The sequence below is a fragment of the Mus caroli genome, unplaced genomic scaffold, assembly GCF_978045245.1.
Source record: "Mus caroli unplaced genomic scaffold, Mus_caroli_1 scaffold_9, whole genome shotgun sequence".
Lineage (NCBI taxonomy): Eukaryota > Metazoa > Chordata > Mammalia > Rodentia > Muridae > Mus > Mus caroli.
The window spans coordinates 108,449,651-108,472,224 of NW_028227264.1; the positions used below are offsets into that span (position 1 = coordinate 108,449,651).

At 36.5% G+C, this 22,574-nt stretch overlaps 1 protein-coding gene across 3 annotated transcripts in view; it reads right to left on the reverse strand.

Annotated features, from left to right (window-relative positions):
• The window catches only part of Syt1 (synaptotagmin 1), a 530,426-nt gene that overhangs the window by 360,676 nt on the left and 147,176 nt on the right, over window positions 1–22,574 (reverse strand). The window contains exon 1 of one of the 3 annotated variants that reach the window (XM_085843145.1): window positions 6,632–6,650. The exons of the other annotated variants lie outside the window; for them this stretch is intronic. The gene's annotated coding sequence lies outside the window, so the exon portion shown is untranslated. Of the gene's footprint in view, window positions 1–6,631; window positions 6,651–22,574 lie in introns of those variants that run through there. 3 annotated transcript variants of the gene reach the window in all.

Genomic DNA, 22,574 nt, shown 5'->3' on the forward strand with positions numbered 1-22,574 from the left:
GTTGCTGCACTTCTGATGATGGACTTCAAGAAGGAAGAAAACCCCTTTCCTTGGTCTTTGTATATCATGTATCAGGTACACCATTAGTGATTCATGTAGAAAATGTAGTCAATTAAACTATATCTATGGATTTATTGTGATATTCTTTATAAAAGTAGTTGAATATGTCTAACATTTAAACAGTTAAAGCGTGAAAAATTAAAGTTTTCCAATCAACGTGTAATATAGACACTTTTTATTTTTGAAATTATATCACTTCATTCTTCAAGCTCTCCAATATCATACTTCTACCTCAATTCCTTTCAAATTTATAGCCGCTTTTTAAATTATTGTTACATACTGTTACTTTATGAAACTAGCATAAACCCTAACTACAGGCTAAATATCTGTACTTATACCTACATACAAGTGCCGTCTTCAGCTCTCATCATGGAAAGGTCTTTAAAGTGACTAGCTTTGTGATTCATGCCTGAATATCACAATTTCTAAATTAGACAGTGCTAGGATTTACAAGGCATATTCTTCTCTACAGGATGATCCCATAGGCAGACAGCAACCCAGGATGCATTTACAGTAAGATTTTGAAGACATTTTTTTTTTCATGTAATGTTTTAACAACAGGATATCTATTTCCATGTAGCTCCCAAAGAATCATAATAGGTAGTAAACAAAACTACATGGTCACTAAGCCCACATTTTCTCCAAATTAAGAGTCAACAGGTCATGAAGAAAAAAGTTGAAATAACCAGCCAAGGATCAGTGGGTGACAGCTTTGTGGGATGAGTGGGAAACAAAGTCCATACTCAGCAACAGTTACACTGGGCAGTTGTAGGCTGCTGGATGCCAGGAAAGGATGCATCTGGTTAAGGTCCAGAACCTAAGTTTTCCTCTGATCTTTTCATCCCTTATTTTCTCCAATGGCAAGCTAGGGAAATTCCAATTTCTCTTCTCCAACGCAGGTCACAGAAAGCAGGTAACCCCTTTCCTAAAGCCAGAATACTTCAAAGCTTAGGTATAAAACTGCCCTCATGGTTTCATACCAGCCGCAAAAGAGTACTCTGAGGTGTTTGGTTATATTTTAGGCCATAAAACTCACATCCTAAAGGGCCCAACTGTGTGGGTGGATGAGAGCTACAGGGAGGTCTTGCTTGTCTAGCACCACTGCCCCTGGGTGTGATCACTATTAGACCATTCTCTCTTCGTCTAACCACGTTCCAAATAGCTACCCATGCTTTACCAGTCGTAAGTATAAAAACAAATCTTTCATTCAGTGTCCTTGGGTCTTCCAATAACTCCACTGTAAAGCTGTAAAAGGATGATCAATTAAATATGTATGTTTTTTTGTTCTGTTAATCTGTCTATTGCCAGTTTATTCAACAGATTCAAATAATGAAATGTGTAGAGGAATGTTTACATTTCCCATCAAATAGATAGCAGTTCAATACCAAAATCTCTAGAAGTAAAACATTTTAAATATTCTTTCAATCAGTCATGTTTGGCACGGCGGTGCACACCTTGAGTCCTAGCTCTTGGGAAGCAGAGGCAGGCTGATTTCTATGAGTTCAAGAACAGTCTGGTCTACATAGTGAATACTAGAAAGCCAAGCATATATAGTGATAGCCTGTCTCAAACAACCTCTCAAAATCAAAACAACATGAACACTCCCAGGATGGAAAAAATGTTCTACCTCATATTTAGAAAGGAAGGCTGTCAAAGAACACAATGGGATTTACATTCTGAAACTGGATGTGCTTTAAGTCCTGGTTTGAACATGATGGACTTAAGATTATCCCTCAAAAAAGAAAGCACATGATGTGTGACAACAAAAAGCTGGGAGGGCAGGCTCATAAAGATGCTTGCCATGTGTAAGACCAATATGAATTAATTTTCTTCCTTGAATGAGACATAAATGCCTTTCAAAAGTCACTATATCAGTAGAATTTAGACAGGAATTTTGGGAAACAACTATGGTTTGGGAAAAAAATGAAGACTATCGAATTAGGGAAGGGGAATACAGTTTGGTCACACTAAATGTTTCTCTAGAATTAGCAGTTAGGTACACTACCATTTGAAAATTGAGGCAGAGTTCAATAGAATTTCACATTAAAAGCTGACACTATTTTGCCTACTATAAAAGACAGGCTCAGACTCCTCTCACCCATGAAATGAAATAATGGCGAGAATAACAACAGATCAAGTATGGCAATCACCTGGGTGAGGTGTTTTCAAAGCCTCCCACTGTCTGATCCTTCACATGTCTAATGTGAATGGCAACTCATTTTCACTGACAAAAGAATATGTTCAAGAATATCAGAGTAATTCCTACAAAGCACACAAATTTTCTTGGAGATAGGACTCTATGCGGGGATTACCATGGTCTGTGTTTTGGCTTTCTGATATAAAACTCAATGAGAAACCAACTTTCAATTTGGAGTTATAATTACTTTGGAATTATATACTTTATAGCAAGAGAATTTGCTCTGATTTATAGTGTTCAACTGATCTCATTGCAATTATATCCTTAATTCTTAAAAATAAAATTACTTTTAGCATAATTATTTATATACTTTTGGAGCAGAAGAAAACATCATCATCAACAACAAAACCTGGCCGCATAATAATTCACTTTAACAACTTTAATGAAGTCTACCACATGTGGTTTTCTAACATCACAAACAATAGCAATCCAAACTAAAACACCAATACAATTAAATAATTTAAATGATATCTACATTAAGAATTGCAAACTTGGTTGGCTGAGGTAGATCAGAAAATTCAGACCTTGTCTGAGATGAACACAAATCATAATCTTGGTAAAAATGGAGGTGGCCTCCAGTGAAGCCACGACTCCATGACTCTCACAGGCAAATTTTACAACTTTTCTAGGGTACCAATCCAGGAGCTCTGTGGTATACAGAAGAGCATCCTGAATCCATACAGTTAAAATCTCACCCATATCTTCCAACACTGATATTAATTGCTGTTGTAGGGGTTGTTTAATTCTTTAGCAATGGAAGCTTCTCAAGAGAACATAGTTAAGTACATTCAATTCACAGTCCACAACACACTCTCTGGCATGTTTGAAGTTCTAAGTTACTGCTTGTTGAACAGAAGGACTACTTGAAGCCCCCCAGGAGTTTCCTTTCTCTACATACTAACAACCTTGTATTACTAACAGGTTTCTTCACTCTCTTGGTGGCACAGCTGACTCACGTCTACAATTGCACTTGGACCTAAATTTAATCATCTGGATTATTTCTGTATACATAGATCCATGACATTTCTCTCATAGTTAAGCTATTTAGGATCTGGAGATACATTTTTCATGGTATGGAATTAGCAATTGGTCATTTCTATTCACTAGAGTTTCAGAACTATTACCGTCTTTACCTGATTCTTTTGAATTAGGAGTTTCATTTGGAAATTTACTGTCTTTCACTGCCCAGCTTCAAAATCAACTTCACTGGAGGTTTATTTTCTTAGTCAAACTGTCACTGTATGGATACGGAGATAATTTTAAAGTGTACTTTATGACATTATTTACATTTATATGTATAATCTTACATACAGATATATAAAGTCAATTCAATTTTCTTTGTGATGACTGATGATAAAAGTGTTACAGCCGATATTTTTCCCTATCAATATGCACTCCATATTGATTATGAGTAGGGACTCCAAAAGTAGACAAGCTTATCACATGACATACCATACTTTGTTCTATTTGTCTAGTACATGCCAACCCTCATACCTTATTTCTTGCTCATTGTCTATTAACCTGCCTGCTTTGATATTATTACAATTAAATAAGATAAAGAGGCAGGATTAAATCTGAGATGTGTGTACTATGAGAGCCATATAGTAGAATGAACAAGGAAAGTCACCTGAACAGGGAGTTGGGCTCAACAGATGGGTGAAGTAGAGATTTGTGCTATAAATAAACAATTCTCTTGCACTTTTAATAATCTTAAGTGATTGTTTCTGTGTTGTGTAGTGTTCATGTTAACCTTTTTTAAAAAAAGAAACAAAAGCCAATAAAGTACATTGATATGGGAAACCTGACCAACACATTAGGCACAATCTATTACAACTCAGAGATGAATATTTTTGGTAGTTTGAATAAGAATGGTCCCCAGAGACTCATATATTTGAATGCTTAATCACCAAAGAGTAGCAATCTTTGAAAGGTGTCTTAGGGTTTTATTGCTGTGAAGAGACAACATGACTAGGGCAACTCTTATAAAACAAAACAGTTGGGGCTGGCTTACAGTCCAGAGTTTCAGTCCATTATCATCATGGTAGGAAGCATAGCATGGCATGGCGCAGGCAGACTTGGTGCTGGAGGAGGAGCTGAGAGTTCTATATCTTGGTCTAAAAGCAGCCAAGAGGAGATTGTGTTTCACCCTAGGTGGAGCTTGAGACCTCAAAGCCCAGCCCCACAGTGACATACATCTTCCAACCAGGCCACACCTCCTAAAGTGCCATTTTGTATGGGTCAAGCATTAGACCTCCTGAGTCTATGGGGAACCATTCCTATTCAAACCACTACAATAGGATTAGAAGGATTAGATTTGGTCTTCTTAGAGTAAGTATGGCCTTGGTGGAAGAAGTCTGTGACTGAACATGGGCTTGGGGATTTTAGAAAGCTCACAGCAGGCCCAGTGTCTTTCTATCTCCTATGAATCAGGGTGTATCTCTCAGCAACTGCTCTAGCTCTTTATGAACCTCATGTTCCCCCATTCTTCCTGCCATGGTGATCATGAACTAACCCTCTGAAACTGTAAGCAAGCCCTGAATAAATGCTTTCTTTCACAAGAGTTGCTTTGGTCACGGTGTCTCCTTACAGCAATAGAACACTCACTAAGGCAATCCCTCTTTTTAAAACTGAAAGTTGGAGGCCAATTCAGGAGAAATAAATATTATATGCGGCTTTTATTCATTTAGTAATACGTTCTCATTGGATTCTTCTTTAGTTTTGAAATGCGTTTTTTTTTAATTGTAATATAATTAAAGGATTTTTCCCTTCCCTTTCTTCTATCCAAACCCTTCCATGTACCCCTTCCTATTCTTCAAACTCATGGCCTTAATTTCCACTAATTATCATTTCATAGGTATTGCTAAATATAATCTGTTTAAGTTCATACAATGTTACTTGTATGTTGGTTTTCAGGCCTGTTTCCACTGAGTAGCCAATTGGTGCGCTCTTCCATGGGGAAGAAAATCTCTCCTGTTCGCAGTTTTCTTTGTACAAGGTTGAGGTCAATGGGTTTTTCCCTGTCCAAATTTGCATGACCATTGGTTTTGTCTTTTTCAACTCACATTTGGGCAGTCGTTTTGGTGAGACTTTATGAGTGTAGCTTCCGATATTCTTAGAAGGCACATCTCATAGCAAGCCCTTGATTATTGGCATTGAAAACAGTTTTAATATAAGAGGAATCAATAATTGTGGCATTAAGTTGATATAAATAGAACTAATTCTATCTTGAGTTTTTTTCAGTCAAATAAATTTACATTGAGGGAGCGTGTATAAACTAGATTTTATGAGTCTATATCAATCCTTAGAAATTTCATTTTTGCTTATACCTATATATGCAGTGCTGAGGATTGAACCTGGCATCTTACACATGGTAAGTAAACATTCTACTACTGAGCTACATCTGCACCCATAGATGAGTATACTTTCCTGTTACATTGAAAAAACACTATGGCCAAGTCAACTTACTTTAGAATGAGGGGTTATTTGGGCTCATGGTGCTAGAGGAATGAGAGTCTGTCACCATTTTAGCAAGGAAGTCTTTAAGTGGCAGTCATGGTGGCTACGATGACAAGTTACAAACATATTTTGGTCTGTGAGCAGAAAGCAAAGAAAGCATTGTGGATGACATAATGGTCTTGCAACCTCAAAGTCCATCCACAGTAACATATTTTCTCCAGCTATTTCACTGCTCTTAAACCTACCCAAACCAACTGGAAACCAAATATTCACTACTCAAGACTATGGAGAATATTTCATGCAAACCACCCCAATGAATTTATATTCTTGACTTACACAGAGGTTATTTGCTCGTTTTGAACTATTCATAAATGAGAGCTCGACCCAAAGTTTAAATAGCAGTTGTTGGAGTGACTATAATTGAAACATATTACAATTCCAGTCACACCATATATAAATAAGGGATTCAGCCAATCTTACCTAAATCTAAGTTACTGGTTCTATCTAAATTGAATAGGGTTGGGTGCTGGACAATTTGCTTGTGTTTCAGGAGAATAAAATGGACAGAGAAATAAACTGAAAAAGTAGATATGGTAGGCAGGTTTAGACTCATGTCATAGGAACAAATATGGAACAAGTATGGACATCCTAAGAGAACACACAGAGAAGATCAGCAGAGCAAAGCAATCTGGTAGAATGCCTTTCATTCATTAGTTAATACATTTTTAAAACCTTGTGCTTTAACAGTATATAATAAATTAATTAGTAGGAAAGATATTTTAAGAAGTGATATAATAAGTATATACCATCGACAATCTGTATGCAGAGAATAACTAAAAATGTGGAAAGTAAGCCAGGGCTGACATGAAAAAAAAAGAAGTGGGCTTAAATGTAATAAAATGGATATTTAGTACTCACTAGTAACTCAGCATTTGGCTGACAACTTCTCCCACAACTGAATACCCAACCATTATCTTGATAGCACAGTTAGTTATAAAATTATTGTTGCCTGCAAAAAAGTATTAGTATAAAACTTCTTAGTGCTTTGGGCAAGATACTGTTTAAAATGACATTCTTAAATATTTATTGCAGCTGTAACTAATTAATTAACTTCTAATTACCTTGTAAACTTGTATGTTCATACATTGCACATCTATATAAATAAAACTTCATCCAGGGTTCATTAGCTAGAGAATAGCATTACACGCATGGAAAATATTTTAATTACTCTAATTTTACAAGTGAGTTTAAATTAGTCACCAAGTCACAAATGCAAACATTTCTGAATCTGTCTGGCTAGAAGAGGGCTAAGTGTGCATTTGGGTTTACCCTCTCTTTTCTTCACCATTTCTGCAGCTCAACTCTGAGAAGTTATCACCTGACATATCTCTCCCAGTCCTATCCCTTTCCAGGACAAATTTAATCATTAGAAAGAAACTTATTTGTGCAATGTATCATACTAGCATGGTGTTGAGATTAAAAGAGCAAAGGAAAGAAAACAATGTGCATTGCTGATGCTGATGTGTGGGAATTATTTTCTCAGACTCTTTCAGTGCTATCTGGAAATGCATTTAAAAAGGGCTGTGAGGCAGAAGCAATCTCCACTATGCATAACACACAAAGGCAAAACACTGAAAAGTTTAAAAGCATAATTGATATCTGCATTAGTAGACATTATCCAAGAAGAAGAATGAACGCTACAACCATGTAGGGCTTCAAAAGTCTTACACATCTTACACTGCTTCTTGCACAAAGGCATTGGGTTCATGTACTATCCATATGAAGAACTCTTTTAATATGATGCTCTCAGGAAATCTAATCCTTTTTGTTATATATAATGTAGAGCAGTATTATATATTATTATTAATACAGCACTCTCAAAAAATCTAGTGTTATTATTCCATTGTGAATGCCAGAATGTCCCTATATGCATTTTCTATTTCTTCCACCTGTTTCGACTACACTGTTGCTCTCCAGAGAAGAACAGTAACAAGTGTATTTTTTACTAAGAGAAATAATAGCCTCTTTTTTATTATGAAAATCATACTTATTTCCTTTATTGCTTACTGGATAAATTTTATTAGTTTCTAATACCACACTTAATAAATAGGTAAGTTTTAGAACAATTACAAAGTTATATTACTACTTACCGATTATAATAGAATACCTAATACTATTTAAAAATATTTTTTTGAGGGGAAGTGTTGATAAAGCCTTATATTTTATTTTGAGATCAGAGAGTTTTTCTATAGCCTAAGATGGCCTCAAACTGTCAACCCTTCTTCCTCAGGTTGCCCAGTGTTTGGGTTAAGGCTATGCAACATGATGCTTGTCTTACCTGCAAATATTTTTATTTTCTAAGAGGTAGTGAGCATCGGCTATGTAACAGATAGAGCTGTGATTGCCCAGGCACTAAGGCCTACATTACAAACATGGATGATAATTTTTTTGAAATGAATATTTGTGCTTTTCCTTTCAGTATGGAAGAAACATCGAAAACTAGCTGTTTTCCTATTTCCTCATTACTGTGTTTTGGGGGAGGGGTTGAACATCTATTGTATGAGGTTGGCTAGGAACTTGTACTATGCTCCATTATTTATAGTTATATTTTTCACAAGAAGGATCAAGTTACATTTAAAAGCATACTTTTACTATATATGTGTAGGGGGCCTGACCTTCATATGGGTTCCCTAATAGTTGGAAAGGGGTCTGTCTCTGAGTCTGATACCTGCCTTTGGATCTTGCTCCCCTAGCTGGGCTGCCTTGTCAAAACTCAGTGGGAGAGGATGCTCCTGGTGTGACAGGATGGGCTGGCCACCATCCCTTTAGAGATGGGGAGGGAGGGTGGGAGAAGCAGGGAGGCTAGGACTGGAAGGAAAACAGGGAAGGGGGGCTGCAATCAGGATGTAAAGTGAATAAATGAATAAATTAACTAATGAACAAGAAGTATACCTTTAGTAAATAAGTGACTGACAAGGTTAGTATAACATCCCCATTCCCTCTCCCCCCGACAAATACACACACACACACACACACACACACACACACACAACCCAAAGGATAAAGTGACTTTTCTCAAACTACATTCACTGAAGTTTTGAGTGTATTCATCATGATGACATCTTTTAAATAATAAAACTGAACTAATATTTCTATAAAAATAAACAGAAAGAATGTCATTTAATAAACTTGGGGATATCCAATACACATTTTCTCTGGTTCTGGGATCAAATATGAAGATGATAACTTGTCCTCACTACCTGCAGACAAAGGAATTGATACTTTTAAATGCATCTGATCCTGGAGTGTATTCAGAGATACATACATCTATAGTCAAAGTAAGTGATCTCTAACATTGGCCAATGGCTGATGAGAACATCATGTTTATCTTGGTCTCTATCCGGTTAATCTCTAGGTGATGAACAAATGCAATATACATCTACAATGCTTAACAGGAAGCATTAATAAAATATGTACTTGAAAATTTATGGAACAGCCATAATTCCCTGTATCTGTAGGTAAATAATTTCCTTCTCTCTTGAAAATGTTCAAGCAGTAGCATAAACTTCTAGAGTCAGTTCACTAACTTAAAATTACAAAGGGAGTGATTATGAATGCTTGAATAATATTTCATTTCAAATAATGAGAAAGTAAAAGAAATAATGCATAAATTCAACAAATTAAGCCACAGACAATTATTCTTTATACACTATTATGCCAAAGGGTCTTTTTAATAGCTACTGCCAATATAGTATCTAACAGTGTGAAAGATTCATATTGAACTCGTTCACTCACATTGACATAGCAACTGAATTTCAGGGAAATGGAAATAAAGTACTTAGGAATATAAGTGTATGTTATTATTGCCAATCTTCTCAAAAGGTCACTTATGTTGCTACAGTATGATATTAGAAAAAATAGTTCTAGAATCAAACAACCTACATCACTTATCATCACTAGATAGTAGCACATATATATGCAAACATGCTTGCATTACATGGTAAAACCCATAATCTATAGGTACCTATATATAGTATAGTCATATATATGCATTTAGATGTGGGTTATATGTGTATGTAGTTCTAAGGAAATAATATTTATATTAAAATATTTAATAATCTGGGTCAGACACAAAATGTACTTGCCATTCTTTGCTTTAGATATGTTCATCTGGAGTCATATCCCCAGAGCCAGCCCTTAACATTCGTTACACTTGATCTGAGGAAAGGTCATTATAATATCAATACTCGGTATAATTTGAACATCATTTGCCAGATTGCCAACAATTCTATAAAGCAAATATCATTACACCGATGGCTTTAGTCAAGAATTGTTAGAAATCAACTAATAGGAAATAGAGTATTACTAATGAGACTCATTATCCCTCCTGAAGTGAGGATGGCTCGTATGTGTCTGGCTGTGTGCAACGTTCATTTGTGTAGCACTGCTTTCAAGGGGACATTACTCTGAATTCAGGTCGAAGTGTTTAAAAGGTTCACCATGTCAACACATTTCTAGATAAATCATAGTTGCCTCAATGTGATACCATGCATTGACCTTTGGAAAAAGATCAACATTCATACATCATACTCTGAATACACTCCTGTGAGCTTGACTTTCTGAATATACCCCAGTTACCTAAGGAGACATATTTAAGAATATTAATTAATCATATCACTAATTAATTGATACAGGAGATTGAACACGACCGAGCAGTACCCCAGCTTCAAAAGCATCCTTTAAATAAGGTGACTGCTGGATAATTAACTATCAGCCACAGTAAATGCAGGATAAAGTACATGTTATTTTACAGCAGTCAAGATGATAAAATGTCTAACATATAAACAGGATTTCAAGACAACAACAGAGCATACCAGGAAAAGAAATCTGGCTCTGTTTCCTGTGGCTTCATTTTAAAATATCCAACATAATTACATAATAAATGTATCAGTATCAATGATAAATGTGTAATAGATAAGAAGCCACCGAAGAGAAGTTCACACTGGTTCAGTCTCTGGCTCAGAGAAAATTTCCCATCCTTGGCTCTAGCATGAAAATGGTGCTCAAAGAAGTTTTCTGTTCGTGCTCTGGGGCATCAAGGCTGAGCCTGCTAGCATCCCACTCTCAGTCAGTGTTCCTGACTGGTCAGGTGTCACCACAGGGCGTAAAAGCTTCATGTGCTGCAGTGTAGGAGCTGCAGCTGGGTTCTCTAAAGCCTGATTCTCTGTATTCAAGGGAATGGGAGGCTGTCTTAGTCCGTCCTGCATAAAGACTTGGGGCACACTGAAGCCGTATTCAAAGAAATTGTTGAATTTCTTCTAAGATGGCTTCTTCGGCTTACAATCCATTTATATCATTCAGATAGGAGAAGTGTAATCAAATCAACAAAACCAAAAATTCCCTTTGAGAGCTCTTTGGTGGTTCTAGTCACTCCTGAATGTGTGAGGCTTATCACCTGTCCTTCCTATCAAAAACATTTGACTGAACTTGACTAAAGACCTGGGCTTTTTGGTCTTTAGTGAAGTTCAGTTAAATGTGTTTAATTTCAATATCTGATTGTGGTAATAATCCATAATCATGACCTCTAATAAAAGAGTAATAATTACCAATTGAATTATAGGATGAGGTAAGGAAACAATCAAAATCCAGTATGGCATCAAGATGCTTCTAAAGATTGTTTCTAGTACAAAAGCTCACAAGTGAGCTTTCACAAGATTCTTTTTTGCTAGGGAGCTAGATATCTGGCTGTTGTACTGTATGTGGCAGGCCCCCACTTTACTCAGTAAGGAAGCTTGATCTAGCCTAGAGATTCTCAGAACATACAACTAAGTAACATTGAAAATATTGGGAAGAGTGGTAGCGCTTCAGTTATTTCAAACTTTGCAATGTCTGATTTCATGGAAAGCTCCAGCGGGCTCAGATTCTTCAGTCAGCATGTTAATATAACCTCTGACAAACTACTGCCCAATGGGCCAGTGAAAATTTAAAATATAAACATAGTTATTTCCTTCTGGGGATGTTACTCATTGGTAAAGCATTTGTAAGGCTCCAAACAAGCAAAACAAGCACATGAACAACCCCCTCTAAAACACGCATACACACACACACACACACACACACACACATACACACACACACCCTAAAGCAAAACACCTACAGCCTTTTATCTCATAGGCATCAGAAAGGTTCTTAGGCCCTCAGGGGTTTCTAGATCACACTGGCAAAACTTTGATGTAGAAAACAAACCATGGCTTTTGAAGTGGCTTCTGTCTGTTTGAATATCAGTAATTTGAAGACCTCAAGTTGAATATAAGTATCCTGCACAACATATCCATCATTTGGGAAATGGTCATGATGCCTTCCACAGGGAACTCTATGAAACATTCTACATTTAACTTTTCTCACAGTTGAGTACAACTCTGAGAACTCCTGAAAATACATTTGCTTTCCTGTTCATATCCTGAAAGTTTATTAGTCCCACAATTATAGCTAACATCAACAGGGTCAACAGTGTTTAAACCACTTGACTTACTGATATTGGGGAGGTATAATAGATGATTTCTCTTTCCCCAGTGTTCAGTAAGAGACTAAAGACAGAGATTGAACAGCTAGCTTGATTCTGTATGTCACCTTTGATGGTAAAATGCAAGTCACTTTGCAATAGTAAAAGGGACATCAAGAGTAGGTACACTCAATTTCACAACATAATACACATGTAAGTGAATTAGTTGTTTGCCATTTGTAAAATAATTGGACCCTTTAGGAAATAAACTAAAAAATATAAATGGCTTTAAATTATTTCCTTTAAATGTATGAGGTCTGAGCTTGGCACGGTGGCTCATAGTTGTGATCCTAGCATTCAGTAGGCCGAGCAAAGAGAACTAAACACTATTGGTATGGACACTCTAAATGTCAAAAGCATCTGATTCTATTGTGCAGTTACATTCCACTCTGAAGGGTAGATTTTCTGAGGAGCAGGAGGTAGCACCCTGCAGCTTTTCTATCTTTGGCTAACTTCCTTATTTGGAATATAACATCTTTTTTGCTAGTGATATTCAACTTGAACCTGAGTTTTTAGTGGTTAGGCGCTCACCATTTTAGCTTCTTAATTGTATAATGTCATGATTATTTGTTTGTAAAACACTACTCAGATTTTTCAAAAAAGTTTGGTTTCCATAAATAAAACAAGGGTCAATTTATATGAGGAACATGATAGGATAATGTTCAAAATCACGATTCTAAACATAAAGAAAAATAAACCAGTAATAGAAAGGGGAATTTACCAGCAGAAGAAATACTTCCTATTTATGGTGTGCATGAGAGAATCTCTACTCTTTATTTAGCTCCACTTCTTTTCTCAATAGTCCAAAACCAATTTTATAACTCAGTTGTCTCCCAGTGAAATGTGCAGGCTGCTACGGGGATGAGCTCGGAGGCTTAACCATACAAAACGGTCTCTCAAGAGAGCACCTGCCCATGTTTGTGAGAATGTTTATAGAGTTGAAAGAAGTTTTGCTTCAGTTTTTCTCTTTCTTGTTCTTTTCTAATGTTGCCATTCACAAAGTATGAACAACATGTGTACGTATACATATGTATATTTGAACACATTCACATATATAAATATACATATATACACATGCACGCACATAATGAACATATGAAAAATAGGACTGAAGGAGGTAGGGTTTGACATATATCAAAAGCCTCTCATGAACCATGCAACAGATGAGGTAATGCTAAACTTCCTACCCTTCTCAAAGCATCACTGAAAAGCTGCTGTCTAACATCACCATGGCACTGTGCTTTGGCCTTATACCCTGTCCTTTAGTTGTCTTTAGGGTTGGGGTATGGAGTAAGCACAACAGATTTTCCTTTTCCGAAATGGCCGCAGGCTAAACATGACCGCAGCATTAGGACAAAGCAGCACAGAAGTCCAAGATCTGATGTGGCAATCACAGCAACCTAAATTCACAGATATGTGCATCTGTATTTATACCAATGTAAGAGAATTAGGAAAGTTCTGTCTGGTGCTCACACCCAATATGGGGAATGAAGGAACCAGACTTCTTGAAGTACTACATATGTATATATGATGTTCTACAATTCATATTTATCTCATACTAATGTGTGTCCTGAAGGAAAATAGAAACCTTCTCCCTAGTTACAGTACATGGTGCCTTCTCCTTTCTCATAGAGAAGGCAAATCACTGTACACTTTTATTATTTCCTGACAGGGAAATATCCTGGGTGTCCTGCTAATTGAAATGGACAATTTCCTATGCCTAGAAACCTGTCATGTGGCCTTGTTGCAGCAACATACTGCTAACCACAGGCACAGATGCGATGAGTCACAGTCACAACCTGCTGCTGGTTAAATTGATTTAGGGAGATAGAAATTACATGTTGAAAAATAAACCGATGATTAGAGGCATACATTAGAACTGCTAATTCACAGCAACGAAGGACAGCTTAAGCAATGTATTTCACTCATATTCAAGGTCACTAAAGCTATGCATTCAGAGGTCAGGGAAAGAGACAGCAGGTCTTCCAAATAATTTATTTTAGATTTAAAGTGCCAAGGTGTCAGATCCAATATCAACTTGGAATGTAGTATTTATCCTCTTGCTGTAGAAACTGAAGTTTTGTTTCTTAAAATGAGTTTTTGCATCAACTGTATGCCTAAGTGTCTTGTGGTGCAGTACAACACCCAGTAGCAATTTGTGGAGGTTCAGAAAGAAAAACAAATATTACTCTATTACAGGAAGCATTTACTTGTCAGATAGCTTCTGAAAATAATCACATTTTAATACATATAAGAATTGATTAACATTTTTCTTAATTCCACTTTTAAATTCTCCTTTAATTTCTAGTCAGCAATGTTCCCTTTGGCTGACAAAAAAGGAAATTTGGGAAATGGTATGAGCTGTTTTTACATTCCCAACTCCTTGTTTTTTTCCAATATTCCTTGGCTTAATGAGGTTAAATGAAACTAACATAGCATTATGGTGAGGAATTATTGGAAATTACATCTTCCTTGTTGAGTCCTATAGAGTAATGAACTTGTACAGACAGCTCCTATATAAGGAAGGCCTTTGAATTACGCTATTTGCAACAATTTTAAGCTTTTATCATAATTATATGTATAATTATTACACATATTAATTTATACACACAAACCCTAAATTGGGGTTTAGAATATAACTCAAGAACTTACAATGGTCATGGAAGAAGTTACTCATTTAGACTGTTCCCATAGCAAGAGTTCTGATGCTAGACTCTTCTTTACGCCCAGAGAGTAAATATTTTTCAGCAGGCTCACTTATGACTTAGCACTGGCCTACCCAATCACATTGTTGATTTCTAGTGGTTCTGCCTTCTCAAGGCACTTGTGACATGTCAGCCAAGGAAATCAACCAATCACCTTTCAAGTAGATTCCTATGGTATCATGCGCTCTACATGGACCCTTATGGTGGCTTCCTTACCTGGATCTCTGCCATTAGATCTGAAAACTTGTACTAGTTCTCCTGTCCATGCATAAAGCTGTTTGCAGAGATGTTTTCACAAAAGTTCATTCAAATTGTGCCAATGTTCTGCTAAAATGTCATTGACAGCAATTTCTTAAAAGTGCATGGGACACATGGGGTCTTTAGCAACCCCTTCTCGACACTTCTATCGGATTCTTTGAGCATTGCTCTTGACCCTTATATGCTCAGACTGCATTGAAACCACACCCATTTTTTCTAACTTTGAAAAACTATTATGTTTTATATAAAAAGATTATTTTCTTTCTTTCTCTCTCTTTGGGGGGGGTGGTGGGGGGACAGTAGCTGAGTCTGACCTCAGCTTGCTATGTAATTAAGGAGGACTTTGAACTGGTCATTCTCCTCCCTCCAGTTGCTGGATGTTAAGCTACTGTTACCCCATGCCTATGATACCATGCTTAGTGTTATCTGGTTGGGTTTCCTGCTTGGTAGTCAAGGTCTCTACCAATTAAGTCACATCACAACCTACGTATTTGTCAAACTATCCTGGTTAATGTTTTTTTCTTTATATGCCTCACTATTTTTATGTCTGATGACTTGCTAAGTTGCCTCATTGTTTAGATAGATTGTAGGCTCAGTGAAGACAAAGACCATGATTTTAAGATCTTTTTTTTTTTTTTTTTTTTTTTTTCGGTTTTTCGAGACAGGGTTTCTCTGTGTAGCCCTGGCTGTCCTGGCACTCACTTTGTAGACCAGGTTGGCCTCGAACTCAGAAATCCACCTGCCTCTGCCTCCCGAGTGCTGGGATTAAAGGTGTGTGCCACCACATCAGGCTTTTAGCATGAGGCCTTCTTTTAATTAAGGACCCAACATATGCCATCAAATACTTGAAATATGCTATCAAAATGTATTTAGTGTAATTTTTTAATATTCTTGCTTTGTCTCATGTATTCTAAACTGACTTGAACTTCTGATCCTACTGTTTCCCCCTTCTTATCTTTTGGGATTACACGATGCACCGTTATTCTCTGTGTATTTTTCTAATATTCTTGTCTTCTTATCTGAGGCATTGTTTTCCTTAAATGTGGCAATTCCCAACAGAGTAAAGCAGAGAAACTGCAGCTTTCTGCTAGTAATCTTCTGGGATTCTTGCGAGGGATTACAGCCACTAAACTTTTCCTCTCCTAATCAGGGATTCCAAATAAGTCGACAAAACTTCACAGCTGGTACCTTGAAAAGTATATGGTGGGAATTAAGGGAAATTATGTAAGTACATCAAGTCCCCTTTCCATACCTGAGAGCCACTAGATAAAAATGCTAAGGTACCTCGTTGCACGCTGAAAGCCATTGAAATTAGTATGATGACTAGCACTGAAATAGACGGATGGTGGCAGTCCTCCATCAGATAGCTGTCTCACTAATAGAAAGAGGCATTTTTTTTCTCAAATTCCTAGCTAGTTAGGAGTTAATTGTTAAGTGGATATATATGGAATAGGATCACTAACATAGCTATTTAATTTCTGAGCACATACAGAAATATCCCATAATCACTGTGCCTTCACCATGTCATCCTTAGAAGCAACTTTCCCTCCTTTAAGAATTCCATTTCAAACCAAACCACAGAGCACTGACTTCCAGTTGATACTCATAGAATGTACAAATTGATTTTTTTCCCATTAAATGTATACATCTATGAGGCGATAATTTTTTTTTTGACCCTGACACCCTGAGTAAATAATTTAATTGATTTCAGTTCTGGAAAGCTGACATCTTCAGAGTGTAAGGTATCCTTCCTTGTAAAGTTATAAATAGAAACACAACATTGGTTTTCCACTGAAATACAATTACAACTGAAATGACAGTGGTTTCTCTGAGGACAGCTATTTAAATAGGGCTAGTTGGACTTCAATGGAAAGTATTCTGTTGGGAGACAGAGTAGATGTGGTTTAATTCAACATTCATACAGTGGACAGGCTTAGTTCAGAAACTATATAGTGGACACGCCTTAATTCAGAGACCACACAGTGGATGTGGTTTACTTCTAGAAACAAGTATAATATCAGAGTCAGAAAACCTAAAGCCTCAGCCATCATTTTAGTCTTTTCTCTGGACAGATATGTGAGAAAATTCACTCCTTACACCCTACTTCACATGGAAGGTGTGAATGAAAGAGTATAAATATTTGATGTGTTCGAGAGGAAGGTGTCTTGAACTAGATGTCTCATTAGCACTGTATGGAAGATACACACATGCAAATAACAGCATCAGGCTGTATTAGTCCAATGTGTCTCAGTGAAGGGAGGGCTCTCTACTGACCCAATTAATCTTGATTTGAGAAAAGTGCCTGATAAATTATTTCCCAGGACAGGAGGCACCATGGATCATTGAACTTTGTTTTCATCTTACACAGACTGGGGATTTCTTATGTGACCTTGGCAAAGCCATTTTACTGCATCTTACCATAGATTTTATTTTATTTTATTTTATTTTGAATTTGGAAGTGTTGATTGATTCTGGCCTTTGGGACTTGGAATAATAAACATTGGCAGGATGAACTGATATGGGCATGAGTGTGCAAAGTATTGGTACACAGGATCAAAAATGGTGGCATATAAACTATTACAGTGTCATTCAGATAATCATCAGGACAAACTGCCTTCTTGTGGAATTGAGCATTTCTCCAGCCTGCTGCTTAGCATTCATTTACATAAGCAGGTGCCATAATGATTTTTCCCCTCTCTCTCTCTCTTTTTTTTTTTTTTTGGTCCATTAGATGCAGATATTCTGGCTGCCTAAACTAGAATAGTAGAAATATTCTTTCATTTGAATAAATATATTTGATGTATAAACTTTTCTTTTTCTGATTATCTAGGCTCCAACTTTTCTGCTCAAACCATTTGTGAAATAATGAGAGGTAGAGGCAATAAAAATTAATCATATCAAATAAATTGCCAAAATATACAGTATTAATGTGCACAGTCTGGAAAGAGGAAAAGAAGTTCATTACTGCATGCTATTTAAGCTAAAGGGAATGATATTACAAACATATTTAAAATGCGGTTAGGACTGTGTAGCATCAGCCTCCAGCAAAATACATCTTTAGTCGTGAGTCTTTAATTTCATTTAATATGTGAGCTCTAAAATATGTTTCTGAATATGAAAAAAGTATATCAAATAAAGTTATAGCACACATTGTTAAAGGATGGATAATTCTGAGGAGCCTATTTTACAAGTTATAAACTATTCAAAGATCTAGAGACTGCCGTATCCAGGTATCCATCCCATAATCAGCTTCTAAACGCTGACACCATTGCATACACTAGCAAGATTTTGCTGAAAGGACCCAAATATAGCTGTCTCTTGTGAGACTATGCAGGGGCCTAGCAAACACAGAAGTGGATGCTCACAGTCAGCTATTGGATGGATCACAGGGCTCCCAATGGAGAAGCTAGAGAAAGTACCCAAGGAGCTAAAGGGATCTGCAACCCTATAGTTGGAACAACATGATGAACTAACCAGTACCCCAGAGCTCTTGTCTCTAGCTGTATATGTATCGAAAGATGGCCTAGTTGGCCATCAATGGAAAGAGAGGCCCATTGGACTTGCAAACTTTATATGCCCCAATATAGGGGAATGCCAGGGCCAAAAGAATGGGAATGGGTGGGTAGGGAAGTGGGGGGCGCTATGGGGGACTTTTGGGATAGCATTGGAAATGTAATTGAGGAAAATATGTAATAAAAATATTAAAAATTAAAAAAATAAACTATTCAAAGAACTGTAATCACACTGGTTTGTAAAATTTGGTTCCAATTTAAGATTAAAATGCTGAATTGTGTTAGGTATGGGAGTTGTTACTGATGAAGTATTTCTACTAGGTTTCTAGTGTAAGTTTTTAAAAATACCCTTGATTTACTTTTAAGACAATGATAAAATCTTGGTACTATATGGAGAAATTTTTATAACCTTAGTTTCCTAATATTACAATATATAATCTTAATATATACGTATATATATATATGTATATATATATAAAATATGTAATATTGTCATATAACATATAGTTCTAATACACTTTTGCAGCCCTTGTATTCTGTAATGCTACATAAGAAAATGGCTTTTTTTCCATATGAAATGAAGAAACAATGTGATATGGTTTTTCTTGCATTCACGTATGGTATATATTTACATTGTAACTTCTTAGAAGATATAGCAGGATGCTCTTGCATTGTTTATAGATAAGATGAAGAGATGACTTGGTGAGGAACAGGTATAAAGCATATACCTTTTTATAAAGTTTATAAAGGGAATTAAGCATGTGAGCACACACACATACACACACTCACACATACACACACATCACACACAACCCAATTGATCTATACATATTATATAATGTACATTATATATAGGTATGTAGATACTTATACTTAATCCAATTACATCTATACATATGCACGTGCATGTCCCCACACACATACACACACATATAAATATATGGTGACTAAAATGGTGTTTACTTGCTGTGGTCTACTTCTTATAAATACTTAATCCATCTTTACTCTTTTGTACCTTTTATTGTTTCCAGCATAAAGCAAATATTGCATAATTCCTCCATAGACCCACTGAGAAGACAGAATCATAGATCTTACTTTTTTGCAGTCTTTACCATTTACTTCTTCAACAAATACTTAATGAACAACTATCATTTTAAGAACAAAGACATCCACATGTCATCTCTGCTTTCAAACAGTTTTAAGAGATGCCAGGCAAATTTACCCATGAATGTGCACACAAAACCAAAGTAAGAAAATCCTAAGCAAGATAAAAATAGAATTAAATAAAAAGTGACTTTGACCTTGACTAGGACTCATGACCATTTCCTCTTGATCTGCCAGGGGAAAGGTGAAGGTAAATGTTAGCTAGGCTGAGGAAGAGGAAGCAGAAGTGGCTAAACCTACTAGCTGTGAGGAGAGACTCTAGAGCAGAAAGTAGACATGGCAGATTTAAGGATGTATAAAGAGAGGGTGATGCTACAAGAGATGGGCTAGCCCCATTCCACTTAGCATGTTCAGCTGCATTTGGGAGAGTAGTGTAATAAGCGAGGAGGGAAACCCCAGGAAAGAAACAATCATTGTGGCTGCAGACGACTGTGAAGAGGTACACGAACCAGCTACAAAGTACATGATTCTTTCAGTGGCCTTGAATACTTGTCTAGCAAGACCTGTCAGTATAAACTACCTACACATTTCTCAAAGAATCTAGAGATATTATAATAAAAGTGTCCCCAGGCCTTCTGAAAACAAGAGCAATGTAATATTGGCATGGCCGCTGTGATGTCTGAAGTGTCCCAGTAAAAACAGACATGGAAAACCTTGAGAGTTGTCTGCACACACAGAAAGCTCTATGTATACTTCAGGCTTTATGAATAGACAAACATTTGCTGTTTGTTTATTATTGTAGCACCTGTTCGGTTATTCTTGGGTGATAGAGGTTTCATATTAGATATGATCAAATTAAGGCAATATCCAAGTGATTGGATATAATCTATCTATAAACAAAACAAAACAAAACCCAAAAACCTCAACCAACCAACCAACAAACCAAACCAAACAAACAAAAAAAACCCTATTAGTATTAAGTCCATGGTCTTCTTTAACAGACAGTATTCTATAAAACTAGGTTGGGCACCACGTTTTTCATGTGTGGTCCATATACTACATACCCCAGAAGTCACTGGATAACTCCTAACAGTGAACATGATAGACCTGCTAATTCTAGTCTTGTTAGATTTTCAGGATTGCCCTTGGAAGTCTACAGATTAATATAACCACAGACTCTTATTTTCAAGAAACTATTTGCTTAGATATTATGCAACGAATTCCATATTCATATTCATCAGAGTCACCTGGGGAGACTTCAGCATGCAGGGTTTCAGGGCAAGACCTAAACTTTACGTCAAGAGGCTGGGGTGATAATTAAGCATAGCTATATTTCAAAATTGTTAGGAGTTGAACATACACACACACACACACACACACACACACACACATAAACACACACTGCTCAAGAAGTGGTCATAAATTTGAAAGGGAGCATGGAAGGAGCTGGAAAGGAGGAAGAATATGGACTTAATTCCAGTAATCAAGAATGAAATCTTTAATAATGAGATAAATGTTATAAAAATTAAAGGATCAGAGAGATTTTATGTTGAAAGCCATTAGTTTGATGTGTCTTTCAAGTTTGAGAAATTCACAGTAAAATATCTCAGAAACCACACATACCTCACACTGTAAAATGACTTGAGGATGGACACTATCTTTTCCAGTCCTCACCCGTCAGCATTAGAAGAGAGACAACTGTCCCGCCATTCTCCAGGACTCAAATGGGATCTCATTTCCATCTAGGCCGTACGCTATCAATTTGTACTGTTCCTCTAATTTATTAATTATATCACCTATACTTTTTTTTAAATAATGAACATCATTACAAATAAACTACTAAGCTAGTATCTAAACTCAGGGATACCATGCTAACATATACTCAATCACAGAACAAATGAAAGTGGTGGCCAGTAAATGTGAAAATGTTCTTATAAATTGAACACCAACCTCTTTGTTAACCATTCTTTATCGAGAAAAACATCTTTTCCTTTACTGTTTTATATTAGGTTCTAACACAACTTGCTAGGCATTTGTTCTTCCTTTTAAAAGGAAAAAAAATCAAATGCTTTTGGAAAGTACAGGAATTCTCCTGGGAACAAGACTGTCCAGTAAATGAACAGTCATTAAGTAAGGGCACATTCAGATAATCTCCTTTAAGATAAAAAAAAATCTTTTCAAAGACTGAAATGAATTATGAATCACAAAGTATAGATAAAAGGTGAAATGGATAGTGTGCACTTCAGAAAAACATTCTTCATAGTCACAGAGATGGTCAAAGATAATAGAGGAGGGTTCTCTTGCTTGTGTGGAGATGAAAGAAGAAAGGAAGAAATGTCAAAGGTCAAGGGTCCCTGTAGATTTTGTAGGAGGCAGTGAGATTGCTAATCAGGAATCTAGATTTAACTAAAAGATTAAGTGATTATTATCACCCTAAGTACTCACAGGGACCCCATCCTCCAGAGACTAAATTCTAAGAATGTTCACGTCTCTTATATAATTCATGGCCATCCTTCCACACACTTTAAATCATCCCCAGAGCATCTATTCCTCACTGGATGCATATGCTGTGTAAAGAGTGGCTGTGCTGTGTGATTTAGGAGGAGGTGACAACAGCAAATACCTAAACAAGTTGAGAAGAGACCATCTTTCCCTAAATAGTTTTGGTCCATGTTTTGATGTATTCATGATTTTAGAGCCTAAGAATATGGAATACTGAC